Here is a 15,397-nt window from a genome sequence, read left to right as displayed (position 1 = left end):
AAGTGGAGGTAAGGATTAATATATGATCATTCTTTATACATCAAAAATTGAACTTCGTTAAATTGGTCTTAAAAACTATACATTTGTTTCAATATACCATGACATACATCCCCAAATGTTTAAGATATGATGGTAAACTAGAGTACACGCCATGTACTTCAATGTGAGGATGGAGAATAAACCCAATATAGATAAGAGACATGAATTACATGATACATGAGCCTTAAAGAATAACAAAACCTCCTCCAAATACCCCAATAGATTCATATATATCTATATATATATATATATATATATATATATATATATATATATATATATCCCATGTTCCCTCAATAATGACAAGATAATATCTATATATACCTATTTATTCATTGCACTTATGGCCCTTTTATTAGACCAGAAACTATAACATATTTATTTACCCAATTACATAAACATTTAACCCCATATATGCCCCCTTATGGTCATATGATAATACCGTCGTCAAAAAATATTTGTCATCAAGTCTTTGAAGTTAAAGACTTTGCATGTGATGAAACAAAGTAGTAAGATTTCCTTATGTTCCTACATTCTTCTTTCCATTAATAGTGGTGTTCCCATCAAAACTCAATTATTTTTTGTCTTGTTTCTTAATGGATGGTTATTACATAATTTAATTTCCTTTGCTTCTATAACACCGTAATTTTGATCGCCATACTAGTAATGTAGTTGTATATATGAACAAGGCTAAGAGCTTAACAATATGGCTGAGGATTCAACAATGAAAACACGTGAATAAAAAATATTAATAATAAATACATCACCAACCACAACATGATGGGAATGCAAATGACAGGGGGCTACGTTTCCATGAGAGAGTAATGAGAGGGGGATTAAAAAAAAACATTATTTTGTGGTAACTCAAATCCCCTTTACCCTAACTTATGTTAATGGAATATCAAGTTTGGGATGCATGCAAAGTTAGTTTTGAGGACTTCCTTCAGTGATAAGTGACCAGATTGAGCCATGCATACTTAATCCTTAGTTTTTAGGAGCTATCCATCATTATGTACATCATTCTATTATGATTCAAGATGTAAGGGTGAGAGAGCTAAGCCAATAACATAAGGATGTGGCTACCTATGTGGAATTCGATTAGGAATTTTTTCAAGAGAATGTGAGGATTTTGTTGTTGAGAACTCCATTTATAGTTGATAATCCCTATATATCTGAGCATTGAAATTCCTTAGATCGTTTAAGTTGGAGCCTAGGAAAGAGGTGTGATATCTTGAGGGATTGCATTATTGAGAATGGAATCTACTTCTTTGGGATGGGAAAACTAAAGGGGGGAAGAGAGATAGTGAGTGGAGATCATTATGTGAGTGAATAGATTATGAATTTAGTGGGTAATTGGGTTGAGATAGTGGACTATATCCAATTAACAAACCTTGTTTTTCTTTATGAACTCATAACCCTAGCTTGAGGGTGGATTTTGTTGAAAAATTTAGTGCTATAATTCCTATGGATGAGAGGAACGTCCCATGTCTACAACTAATTTTGTAATCTATTTAAAAAGTAAGTATTCTAGTTTATTAGGTTAATTATTTTCTTTATGCTATTTATTATATGTACTTAATTTTTTTTTTATGTTAATGAATAACCTATATTATAAATTTAAATGCTTTAAATGTGAATTCTATTACATTGCTTATTATTATGCATACATGTGTCATTAATTAATATGACATAGACAAATGGTATGAAATTTGCATATTTTTTGGTGAATTTATGAGAAAATGGAGAAATTTTGAAGTACCCCAATATCCCAATGATGAACATGGGTGATTGTTTATAATCCAATTCGATATAAGGGTCAAGGCTATAGCACTATGGATGTATGGGCCAAAAACTAGCATGTAGAGGGAAAAGTTACTAGCTGTATATGGAATGTTTGACAAACTTTATCAATGGAAATTGTATATGAGAAGATATTAAGACAAACATATACCACAGGGTAAGAGTGGAAGAAAAAACATTCTTGCAAGTCAAAGGTTCAATACATAATTTTGAATGTACATTCATTCACTAACTAATTCATTTTTATTTTTTCAATTAACAAACATTTTTTTCTTGGAAATTAGTTTGGATATTATAAGTGAACATTGTGTATATTAAAGTATTCAATTTAAAATATTTTTAATAATTTCAACCATTAATACTTATTTATTCAATAATTTCCTATTCCATGGTTCAAACTTTTTGAATGATATATTTGTATTTAATCTCTTATATGTGGTTACCAATTTGATATAATCATTATTTATTACTCGATAAGCATGCTTTCATTGGATTCTAGATAGTGATTGCCTTAACTTCATATTACTTAATAATATTTTGAGTTAAATAAGTTGTTTTATTCTTTTGCCTTATTCTAAATTTATAATTAGGATCGGATAAAGGTCCCATTATAAGTTGGAATGGTGATGTGTGTTGTATTTTTAAAAAAATTCAAATTAATATTTATTTGTAGAAAATTTATTTCCAAGAAAATATTTTTTCATCAATGAGAGATGCCTCTTAGCTATTGAATATTTTTTTGACTAGCTTGAAATTACAAGGTTTTAAAGTTTCCATGTGGTTCTTTGGAATTGTTCCCCAACTAGGAATAACGTGAGGATAAACATAAATTTTGGCATCATTGTTGGGAAAAAATTTAAATTTCTATTCCCTAGGAAGTGACAGATGAAAAAGTTTTGTTTCCTAATGGTTTAAGAATGAAACAATATGCTTCATGGTTAGATTAAATACTCTTTAAGTCTATATTTAGTTAGATACCACACTATTTTAATTTGTGGTGAGGTGAGACACTTAATATAATCATAATTCTTAAGTGGCTCTACTTCATTTTAATTTGAAATATTGTTTTAAAATTAATGAAGAAACAAGAATTTGGTCCTACATCTTTAGGTACACCACTAGTTGATTTGTCACACTTAAGTTTTTCTTTGTTCTCTTTTGGGAAATATTCCCCTATTTGTTTTACCAAATTATACCTAAGCACATACCTATATCTTTTGAAGCCATGAATTTGTTTCTGTAATGGATAATTTGAGTTCATTTCAATCCCTAGCTTGTTGCTTGATATGGACCTCTTGTAATTTCCTAAAAATTACATGACATGCTTGGAAACTATTTAAAACATATTCTAAAATTTTAAGGGAATAATGAAATCATCGTATCCAAGTCTATATATATATAATTTCTATTAAACGTTAGTATGCAAGAAAATGGTTTCATAGTTTTCTCGATCATTCAATTGACATGTGGGACCTCCTCCACACCTCCTTTATAAGTTATTGGGTTGAGAAAAGGGATGACCAATATTATGTCACCAAGTTCCTGTTTTTTAAGAAGAGGAGTGTGGAGACCATTTTGGAATTCAATATGTTTTATATTAGGATACCCCATAATATTTGACCTTCACAAGTGGAAACTAAATTGACCTATCTAGTGGCACATGAATTTTATTTTGCAGTGATGAAAAGAGAACCTAGATCTGCTACCTTGGAAAAAATGTAGAGTGATATTGTTGATATTGAAATAAGCATGATAGCCTTTAGAAATATCAAGATTAAGGATGAAAATGTAGATAGGAGGAAACAAACAGTTGAAGCACTTTCTTAGGATTCTACTTCATCAAATTATTAGGATGTAAAAATAAAGGAAATGGAAAATTTTATTGAATAATTTCCAAATAAAATCATATGGATTTAGTTTGGAAGTTAATTAATTGGTCAAATGCCTTTAAATGTTGGAAAAAGGAAATTTAACGAAAACTTTTGTAGATAGAAAAATCAAAACTTTCCATCTCAAAATCAAGTTCATTTCAAAAGGCCTTTCAATCCATATATATTAAATTAGGAAAGGAGGGATACAGAGCCTCCCCTTCATATCCCCTTAATAAAAATCAATAGTAATTTAGTATGTTTGATTTTAAGCACAATCACGGGATTTAAGTGTGAAAAAAAAACTAGACTAGCTACTTTCCAAAAGAAGAAAGAAGAGAGAATAAAAATGTTGATAAATTGACTAATAAATCAAGCAGACAATTCAAATTACTCATAAAACATGATTATATATTATTTATAAACATGAATACAATATATAGACTCTCTCAAAAGGAAGAACAACTTTGAGTCAAGGATTCCATGTGCTCGCACTTATTATAACTCAAAAACACTTTCCCTAGTTGGCAAGTAAATTAAAATTCTCTAGAATTAGATTCCCTAGCCGTTTCTTCCACATATTTTTTTTTACTACATTTGGTTCCTCTAGAACTAGAATTTGTGGCCAATTCCTCTCTAGATTGCTAGAAAATAAATATTAATGTTTTTCTAAGAGAAATATGGTGCTTGGTGACAAAGGCCTTATTGCTAATGAAATCTAAACGCTAAGGAATAAGAGATGGTATGATGAAACCCAATGGATATTTTGGCCAAATTTGAAGGGTTTAGAATTGAGATGTGGGAGTAGGCCAAAATACACTATTATGGGAGATTTTTTGGTAATTTTTAGGATTTTTAGAGGAGGAAAAGGACCCCAAAGATAGAAGAAAAATTTCACTTAGGATTTTAGCTCCTTGAAAAGACATAATTATTTCTTACTAAATATTTTCTAGTTTTGATTCATTTAGAAAATGGTAGTTTCTTTCTAAAAATTCCAAGTTTGGAAAAACTGTAAAAAGGAAAAAATTGGCAATTCTATACCATTACAAAAAGTAACCAAATCATTAAATCAAAAATAACAATGTGGTTGTGTGCTCACCCTTAGGAATAGTAATTACACCAAATACATAAGTCTTCCTAGTTATTAGCACATTTTTCTTTATAAGTGGAAAAATCTAGCCTCTCATATTGATTGTACCAATGTAAAAAGTGCAATAATGCCCGGGGTGGGGAAGGGTATCGTTGAAGTTAGAGAGCCATAAATTTCAAATAAAAATTCAAAATGATGTTATTATAGTCATTAGAAAGACATTTAAGAGGAGAACATAAATGAATGCTTAGAAGATGGATTATTACATCAATTTCATTCATAAATTGATATGGAAAAGGACTAGTAGAATAATTAATGAAATTTTACTACATCAATACAATCTAACATGATTACTTTTATGTATGTTATGCTCCTATACCAATAGGTGTCATATTTCATGATTGACTTGATGGGCTATGAATATGTTCATACCTTTCCCTATTGCAAAGGTTTTCCATATTGTCAAAAAATCAAAAAAATTTAAAAATGTAAAGAGGGTATACCCTAAAAGAAAAATCAAAGGGTGAAAAGAATAAAATGGTCAAAAAAAAAAGTGAAAGAAAATGAACCCCATGAAAAGAAAGACCAAGGAAAGTGTGTAAGTCTAAATGCCACTACTTTTTACTCTTATGTAATAAACGAATTGTGTGCAACTTGTAACTTATGCCACAATTGATGAACAGTCAAACAACTTAAGCTTGACTGGTTCATATTTTCAATTTTATGTTTTAGAGATAGAGAATAAAATTTGACCAAATTGTTTAATCTTGGCAGATAAGTAGATAGGTAGAGTGAATAAAAGGAGCTCAATTGTTTAATTTGAGCCCTTGGATGTAATAAGGTTAGATTTAGATAGATTTCTACATGTAAAAGAAAAAATGTGATAAGGGTTTGCCAGTCCAAGTGCACCCTAATAAAGAAGAAAAAATGTCAGGCTAATGTAGGTAGGGTAGGTAGATGATGTTGCAGAATTACTTGTGATGGATAATGTCTCTAAATATGTTAATTTTCACTTTCATCATAAGTGCAAGGCAGACATTACACTTGATGCAATTCAAGAAAGACAAGGTCAAATAATTAACTTCCCTTCTCATTTTTCCCTAAAGATTTCACTAATTCCCCTTAAGTACTAAGGTCTTTGAAAATTAGAGGGGCTCAAAGCATTTCTCTGACTTTTGGAGGGACCGGACCCTCGGCCCAATAATTTAAAAGCCTAAATACTTAAAATCATCATTCATTTACTCTCATAAGTCTTTTCCTAAGTAAAATTCCATTTTACTTAGGAAAAATATACAATATCACATAAAACCCCTTTTCACTCAAGCCTAAGTTAAATACTTATTCTAATGTTTTACTTAGCGCTCATTTACATTTTATGTCATATTAACTTCTAACCTATATTATATAAATCCCACACTATTTTACCCTTTCCCATATTATTTAACTATATTAAAATCCCCAAAATTGTTACATATTCCGCCCCTTAGGTTAATTATAACCATAAACATGTTTTAAAAGGATTAATGAATTAATCTATAATTCATTAAGAACCTAAATCCCCCACTCCATTTAACAGGGATTAATTAACCCTCATGGTTAATTAAGAGCCCTCCCCAACCAATTATTTCACTCCCGATACGATTAAATAATTTTTAATTGTGTTGGGCCTGCTCACTTTAATCCCTGCCATATCATGTCTCCCGTCAGCCATTCGATCCCGTCTCCATCATCCAACAGTCATCATTGATATTGTGCCCCCCTTGGTGACCACACGTTAATGCGCGATCACCAGGCAGTTTTCATCCCGTACCTCCACCACGTGTCATGCAATCAATGGGATCATTGGTTCCTGGCCAAAACCCATCCATCTCCAAAAGTGGTGTGATCACATACCGCCTACCGCCCTCCACATACGACAAAACATTTATTCTCGCTCACATCATCCGCCCGAATAATAAAATTCTCACCACCTTTGACTTTGTTAAATAAACCCAACAAAGTGTCATTTTCTCTGTTATTTAGTACTGCACTCATGCTCCAATGCAAACAACATCCAGGTCAACCATCCAAGTTTCCAACCGCCACCCTGCCAAGAGAATTGCAGCTGATGCAGCCAGAACCTGCTAGCCACTGTCAGCACTTGCCATTACTCTGTTCATTCCTCAAATACAAGTATTTAGCCGATTTCTGCCGAAACCCTGCAAGTTTAGTTTTACAGCATAAAATCCACAGAAAAAGGCAAAATTCCTTGCAAATTCAATCTTTATTTTGACAATATAAATCCCAGACTAGTTATTTTTCCCATTTTTCTCCAAAAACCCAAAATTCCTTCTGAATCCACAAGAACCAGAAATGGAAACCCTTGTGGCTCTGTCTGTTACACCCATGAATGCCCCTCATAAAGACTTAGACTATCTGCCTCTTGCAGATAAAGACTTTCAGATAAGGGACTTATCCACTGACATGAACCACTTGAAAGTCTTTTTCCAAGTCAGAAACCAATACCTAAATGGCTCAGATATCCTGGGACTATGGGAATCAAACCTTCCCAGGTATTTTCTCCCCTCAGTCCATGTTTTCCCTGATCTAATTCATCAATTCCAGGCAAACTATGACCCTAATCTCAGAGCTATCATGTCCCCAAGTCAAACAGTCCTTTCCCCTTAACAACTGCATCAATTAATGAAATGTTGCAATTGTCCCCTGAACAAGCTCTCACTCCCCTTTCTATGGGATGTTTACTTGAGAAATCTTCCCATTGTCTCAGTTAGAACTGACTCACATCTATCAGATTTTCATGGACCCTAAACATTAGCCTAAAGGCCCACCTCGTTATCTGTAGACTTTCTTTACAGACATAGGAAAGCTCATTGTTGATATGATAGCCTTAATCATGGGATTCAACTCCGGTGAGTATGTTGATGATATAAACTTAGTGTTGTTGTCAATTTTTACTCCTAGACAACCCCTTGCTGTTAAATATGACTATGCCTCCTGTATTGCCAAAAAAATTCATGACCAATTCCTAAGACTGGAGAATGAAGGAGTCTTTAAATATACCACTTTCATTTATCATCTTATGTTGTATTATCAGTCAAAGAACTTCCACTTCCCTGTGAAGAAACTTGACAATAATGGCAATCCAAGGTCTGTTACCTTTTGGAGCCCCATCTTCCATGCATCTAATGAGTCCCCTTACTCATATAGTGAGTTCATTGACTAATTTTTTCATCCTGCAACCACTTTATTGACAGGGGTTTCCCCTCCTAGAATTAGTGGTGACTTCAAGAGAACCCTACAACTCTCCAAGCAGTACAGAATAGGTGATTGGTACCTATACAAGAACCATATAGAAAATTAGGACACATGGATGTGAGCTCTGCCCCTTCAAATTACCAAAATACGTTCCAATGAGACTGTTTGCATTGGAATATTTCAGACAAATGATACATACAGACCAGGTTCATTTTTGCAAATCCAAAAAGAAAGCTCAACTCAGAATAAAAAATCAGTTAGGCCCTTATGTCTGCAATGATAGGGAAGCATGGAGAGAAGCAGAGAAAATTCTAGAAGATCATCTTAAGTTGCGCAAAAGTTTTGGTTGGAGGCCATACGACCCTAATAGTTTCATCTGTGATAGGAGAATGAAAAATAGGTTGTCACCATACATTCACCATAGGATTCCAGAAATTGAACAATATGCAAATATGGATGAATGGAGGGAAGGTACCCTAGTAGAACATGATAGTGAACAGGTCAATATTGAGAATGTTATGAAATATCTTGAGAAAACACTTGACCTGGATTCTTTTGGGTAGGTACCATTTGAGTTATCTCAAAGATTAGGAGTTGGTGCCTCCAGTGCTGGAACCTCTCAGCAACCTTCAAAGGAAACAAGCACACTAGCCACAGGAACATTAAAGGGAAAGGAATTAGAGATCAGCTTTCAAATCACAGAATAGTCTACAATGTCTAAACAGCCCGAAACTTCCAAAGAAAAAGCTCAAATTCATACTCCTCCCACTCAGATCAATTTGGAAGAACCTCCAGTTCTGCAAACTCCTCTAAATAAGGAAAGAAATAAAAAGAGAGACAGGGAAACAACAACCCCTGCCAGTAAACCTTCAGGACAGCCTGGAACAAAAAGACAAAGACTAAATCCCCTTTCAGAGAGGAATTTTCTAAAGAAAATACAGATAGTCAGAGGGAAGAAAGGGTGGAAATCCAACAAACTTTCCCAACAGGAGGAACATCAACTAGCTCACAGAGACAGGAGCTAGAAAGGCATCAAAGTGCAAAGATGTATTCTTTTAAGCCACCAGGGACTGATGCTTCAGCTATTAAGAAAACATTTACATAAGTAAAGGCCAGGAATGATCCGTTGAGACTTCAGGTTTATAACCAATATTTAAAAATCGCTCCCACAAATCAACAGAGATTGATGTCAGCTTATGACATCAAAGAAGGAAAGATGATAATGAGCTATTTCAAGCAAAAGGTGTAGCAACCTAAATCAACAGCAGATTATCTCAGAACAATTTTTGATGTCTTGGCAAAGGATATTCATCCTTTGGATTGGATTGAATTGCATAAGCAAATTGGAGAAATGATTTATTCAACCTTGACTAGTAAGGCAATGATGGCCCAAAGGTTTCAAAATTCTTTAGATAACACTACTACCCAACTACACTTGGAAAAGGCTTCCTCCCAAGCCAAAGATAACATAATAAAATCTTTGGAAGAAATAATTATTAGATTGGGTCATGATCCCAAAGATGCAAAGGCTACAGAAGCCTTGATCAAAAAGAAAGATGAAGATATTGTTGCCATAAGGAAACAACTAAAACTGCCACCTTCAAGGCATCCACATACTGGTGAGGTTATAAAGAAAAAATATGAAGAAGAGCTGATGGATTTGCTCTTAAATCTTAATGAACGACTGAATGATACTGAACAAGCACTTGAAAAAGCATTGAAGGACAAGCAGGGAGAGTCGACCTCTCATCCTCCCAATGTGATACTAGTAGTCTCAACTGCAGTCCCATCAACTCTTGGAGCAGCATTGGCACCAAATATTCCAGTAGTCACAACAGAGGCAGTGATAGGTACAACATCAACATGAAAAACAGGAGTAGCACAGGGTACTGTTGCTAATTTGATCATAGAGGAGCTAATAAAATCAATGGAGGACCTGAAACTACAAGTTTCAGAACTAAATAAGGTAAAAGAGCAATATGCCAATTTATAGCAAAGGTATGATCTCTCAAAGATAAGTGTTGCAGAAAAGACAAGAGATTAAAGGATTAGAAAATAAAGTGAAATCATTGGAAAAAGATCTTAGTTTTGACAAGCCTCTGCCAGAAATCAAGAAAATTCTTTGGACCAACATCACTCAATCAATAAATAATGCTTGGCCATCAATTCAAATAATCTTTGAGAAAATTTATTTAGTGAAATTAGCTCAGGAAGAAATTCAGAAGACAAGGCCAGAACTAGGAAATATGCCTGAAGAAGCCAACAGTCTCATACAGTTTTTGAATACTAGGAATAAGTACCAGCTTGAAGAGCTGGGCATTCAAGATAGAACAGGGACAATTTTGGAGATCAAAATGGCTTTTACTAAAATAACTTTGATGCAGAACTTAGAAAGAAGGTGTCATGACATGCAGGAAGAAATTAATGCCTTCATGAAGAGATTTAACATTTTGCAGGGTAAAGGGTTGCCAAGTCCTTTAGTTATTAATGATAAACTAATGAGGCATATAAACTATGTGGAGAATTGGATCAGTACGCAGGCAACCAAGGAGGTTCATCAACAAGTGCATCAAGAACAAAAGCATTGCCTACAGTCAGAGTTCTCTATGAGAGTCTAGAGAAATTGTTCTATGTTGAGCATGAGATAAAGCACTTATTCCCAATTCAACCTACTTCTTTCAGATATACAGAAACTGATGAGACCCTGAGGAAACTTCAGAAACACACACTGTCAGAGCCAAAATGGTGGGAAGACATATTGGAAATTTTGTAATTTTATCCTAGGTAAAAAGTAAATTTTGATTTTTACTACAGTCAATAAGGGTAAAGAGGATGAAAAGAGATCAACAGTAAAAGAGTATCAGATCTAGGTAAAGTGTATTAGTAGGAGGATCAAAACAGAGCAGCCAACACATAATTACACCAAGGACAGAAAGAGGCCAAATCATAGGGCCTAATTCCAGCACATTCTCAAGAAAAGGGACAGCAAACCATTTGGTTGCCTTATCTGTCATCTACGAGGTCTTCTGGCCGTATTTTTCTTGAAATATATGATTAGTCATCCTAGTTTATATCTCACTTTGTTATGAGATATTTCATTATAATTTTTTTTGTATAAATACTCCCTCAATTGGATTATTGAGGGTGGATTCTTAGACATTGCTATAATACTGATTATTTTGGAGTAAAGTGCTATTGGACCAACTTTTGTATGGATTGCTGGATAAAGAATTGATGCAAAGGACTTTCCACAGATTTCTTGAATCAAACACTGGATCAATAAGTCCTCTATACCTTGTGTTTTAAAGTTTTCCTTGTTTCTTATATCATCTATGTTTCATATCTGAATAATAAATGAAAAAGAGTAATTCGGAATATGCTTGATTGCACTTTGTTTTCAATCATTATTATTCTCTATTTTTTCTTATGAATTAGGATAAATAGTGAAATCTTAAGTTCTCTTGTTTTCTAGTTTGTTCATTTTGATTATTTAGTAAAGAATACTCAACTACTCTTTATTAGTAATCATTCAAGTTCCTTTTTCAAATAGGTTGAAGGATTCTTAACTGCCCTTCACCCATTTTGAGTCCATTCCATCTATCCCAAGTCTTTATTTGTTCCCTGTTTAACCATCTTGCCCTGTGAAACCATCCTTTGTTAAGAAACCAAATCCAGTTAAGCCGTCTTCTTTGATTCCATTAGCCCAATGGCCTAAACTACTCAGTCCTACCCCTCTGCTATTGAATCTCACCACCCAAACTCAAACAAAACTCCTAAACTTCACAACTAGCCTAATATCTTTCCAAAACCAAGCTAAATCATAAAGAGAGAGCCCTCTCTGAGTACAGATTGGCTAGATTCTGTACTTAAAAGTTGGTTTGTGGTTACCTCGGACCCCTTTCCTCTTCCCAATAACTTCAAGTAAAATCTGAGTTATAACAATGTACATTGTTTCCAGAATCAATGTTATTTTCAAACTATATCAAGCTAAATATTTAAGAGTAGTCATGGAAAATGCACAGGGAAATTATAACCATGAAGAGGAATTGAAAGGCTTTGACATTAGTTTAAGTAATAAGCAAATAGAGTCTAGTGGACACAAAAGTAGGGTGGAGCATTGGAGTGTTGATACAAACCATGAACATTTTGAAGATGGAAGTGTAAAATATAGAGCTAATAATTAAATTATAATCATATACTAGGAGTAAAATAATATACTTACTAAGCTAATATAAAGTATAAATATATTGTAAAGGAAAATCAAGAATGTATTAGGTTCAAGACATTAGGTTGGAAGTAGACTCATGCAAGGAAGGATAAGGACAAAATATCTAGGCACTCAAGGAGTGCTAGTAGAAATAACATATAACATTACTTGCCTACTTATGTATCTTGGAAGTTGCATTCATCTAAATAATCATAGTGTTTCCCAAAAGTATCTCTACTCTAGCATAAGAGATGAAAGCATTAATTGAATAGTTTTCAAGGTGAGCTAAGGAAGCTTAAACCACCAACCTTTGATGACGAAGATAAAGGGGAGAAAATGTTGAATCCTAGTTTCTTGGAATATGGAAATACTTTTAGTTAGATAATTAATCATCCAACATACATTAGAGGAATTTTGATGTAAAAATGGGCCTTAAAATAAAAAGGTGTTCTAATGAAATCAATTTCAAAAGAACCAATAAAATTCAAGATGATGTCTTGATCTTTAGAGGTTAATATTTTTGGAGGGAAGACAAGAAAAATACATTTTATATTGTATTTTTGGCTTGTCTCCTTATAGGTTTTCTCAGGTGCCAAGTGTAGGCATGCATTGGATGCATTTAACTTAGAAGTCACATCCATATAAATAGTCATAGAGTTTCCCAAAAGTATCCCTAGTCAAGAATAAGAGATGAAAGCATGAATTGAATAGTCTTCAAGGCAATCTTAGGAAGCTTAAACCACTAACCTTTGACGAAGAAGATAAAATGTGGAAAATGTTGAATCCTAGTTTCTTGGAATATGGATGTACTTTTAGTTACATAGTTATTCATGCAACATACATTAGATTAATTTTAAGGTAAAAATGGGCCTTAAAATAAAAAATTGTTCTAACGATATCAATTTTGAAAGAACCAATAAATTTCAAGATGATGTTGTCATCTTCAAGAGTTAATATTTTTGGAGGGAAGAGAAGAAGAATAAATTTTGTATTGTATTTTTGGCTTGCCTCCTTATAGGTTATCTCAAGTGCCAAGTGTAGGTATGCATTGTATGTATTTAGCCTTGAAGCCACATTAATCTAAATAATCATGGAGTTTCCCAAAAGTATCCCTACTCAAGCATAAGAAACGAAATCATGAATTGAATAGTTTTCAAGGTGACCTTAGGCAGCTTAAATCATCAACATTTGTAGAAGAAGATAAAAGAGAGAAAATGTTGAATCCTAGTTTATTGGAATATGGAAGTACTTTTAGTTACATAGTTATTCATCTAGTACACATTAAAGGAATTTTGAGGTAAAAATGGGCCTTAAAATAAGAAAATTTTCTAATCAAATCAATTTCAAAAGAACGAATAACATTCAAGATGTTGTTTTCATCTTCAGGGGTTAATATTTTTGGAGGGAAGATAAGGGAAATATATTTTGTATTGTATTTTCGGCTTCTCTCCTTGTAAGTTTACTCAATTGTCAAGTGTAGGAACCCATTGGATGTGGAATTAAATTACACATCCAATGCGTGCCTACACTTGACACTTCAATAATCCTATAAGGATACAAGCCAAAAACAAACTAAAAAATGTATTTTTATTTCGTTTTCCTTAAAAATTTCATAACATTTATTTCCTTTAAAAAATATATTTTTCTTTATTTTAATATTATTGGGTGTCCATACACCAATTTTAATGTTTGTACACTTTTTTTAAATTCAAAAAGGATATATGTGGATACTAACAACACCATTCAATTTTTTTCTATTTCCCCAAGGCAATCCAAAGCAAATTCTCCTCCCAAACTCTGAATCTATCTCCTCCCTCTTATGTGGTGATAATTTATAATTTACAGAAATTTTCATGAAGGGTGACAAAATGGGTTGTTACAAACCTTCTACTACTATGATGAAGTGTATAGGGGGAGCAAGGAAATCCCTACTATATTTCTCTTTCAAAGTTTAATAAAGATGATGTTAATCAATTTATTAGGATTAAGAAGATAATTGAGTAGATTCAACTCATAACCCAAGCGACAAAGTGTATACTGAATCCTAAATGGATTAAAACGATTTAGATGAAAATATAGCTAACTCTACCAAAGAATAATTTAGATAGGTCAACCTTTGTCATGGTCTCCAATTTTCCTGTTTTTATTATCTGTATCCCTTCTTTGGTGATACTAATTGTATTTTGTATTTGGCAACGCTTAAGGAAAACACAGTCTTTTAAGGGGGGCCCACATAAAGATAGTTTTTCTAATAATTTAGGAAATGATTTGAGACATAATCTCACATATACTATTAAAGAGTGAGATTAGATGGAATTTTTCAAATCTTGTTGGGTTTTCCACCTTTGATATTGTTACACTAAAAAATGTCACCATGACTATTTACAGTTAGTATGGCTCAATCAACAGTCATGCTACCCTCTTAGGCAAGTCTTATGCCTCTGCTATCCATCTCAAACTCAAAGAAGAGAGAAAGTCTTGTAAAAAATGTGTTTATCTCTGGGGACGCAAGTTCTCTCAAGCCTTACCTGCGGGGACGCTCACAATGTTCACAAAGGCTGCGTCCTTGGACGCTCTGTATGTTAAGGGACAGGTGCGTCCTTTTGTAAAAGGCAAAATGCGCAAGTTTCATCTTAGAAAAGTTACTTGTGGTTACTTCTAGAACTTTCTAGAGGTCGGTTTGATGAAATGGATGCGCCTCCAGTTGGTTCATGTATCCCTATTAAGGAGGAACTTATCCCATCAATAAAGGAGCTATCCCACCCAAAGAGGGGGATTATCCCATTGATGGTGGACCTGAATAACCTCTTTACAGCACTATAAATAAAGGCATTGAGCCAGAGGGAGAGGAGGTTGAAGCTATACATTTTCTTTGGGTAAATGCTGCAGGAATTAGGACTCCCATTTAGAACCTTGTGAGGAGAGATTGTCTTTGCTTGATTCTACTTGGAAGTGGGTGAGCTTTGTCAAAGTAGAGGAAAACCCTTGATGGACCCTGGGAGGAACTTGCACAACACCAAGGCCAGGTTGTAAGAGTTTCTTTGTTTCGTTATTAATACAAACTGGTTCATTTTTCTCAATAGCTTGTGTTAATGAGTTATTTCATGTGTTCCTTGGTCTGCATGTTGAATATATGTT

This window comes from Pinus tabuliformis, chromosome 7, assembly GCF_031772625.1.
Source record: "Pinus tabuliformis cultivar Carrire ecotype Pingquan chromosome 7, CPIR1, whole genome shotgun sequence".
Lineage (NCBI taxonomy): Eukaryota > Viridiplantae > Streptophyta > Pinopsida > Pinales > Pinaceae > Pinus > Pinus tabuliformis.
Note: the sequence above shows the minus strand (reverse complement) of the source record.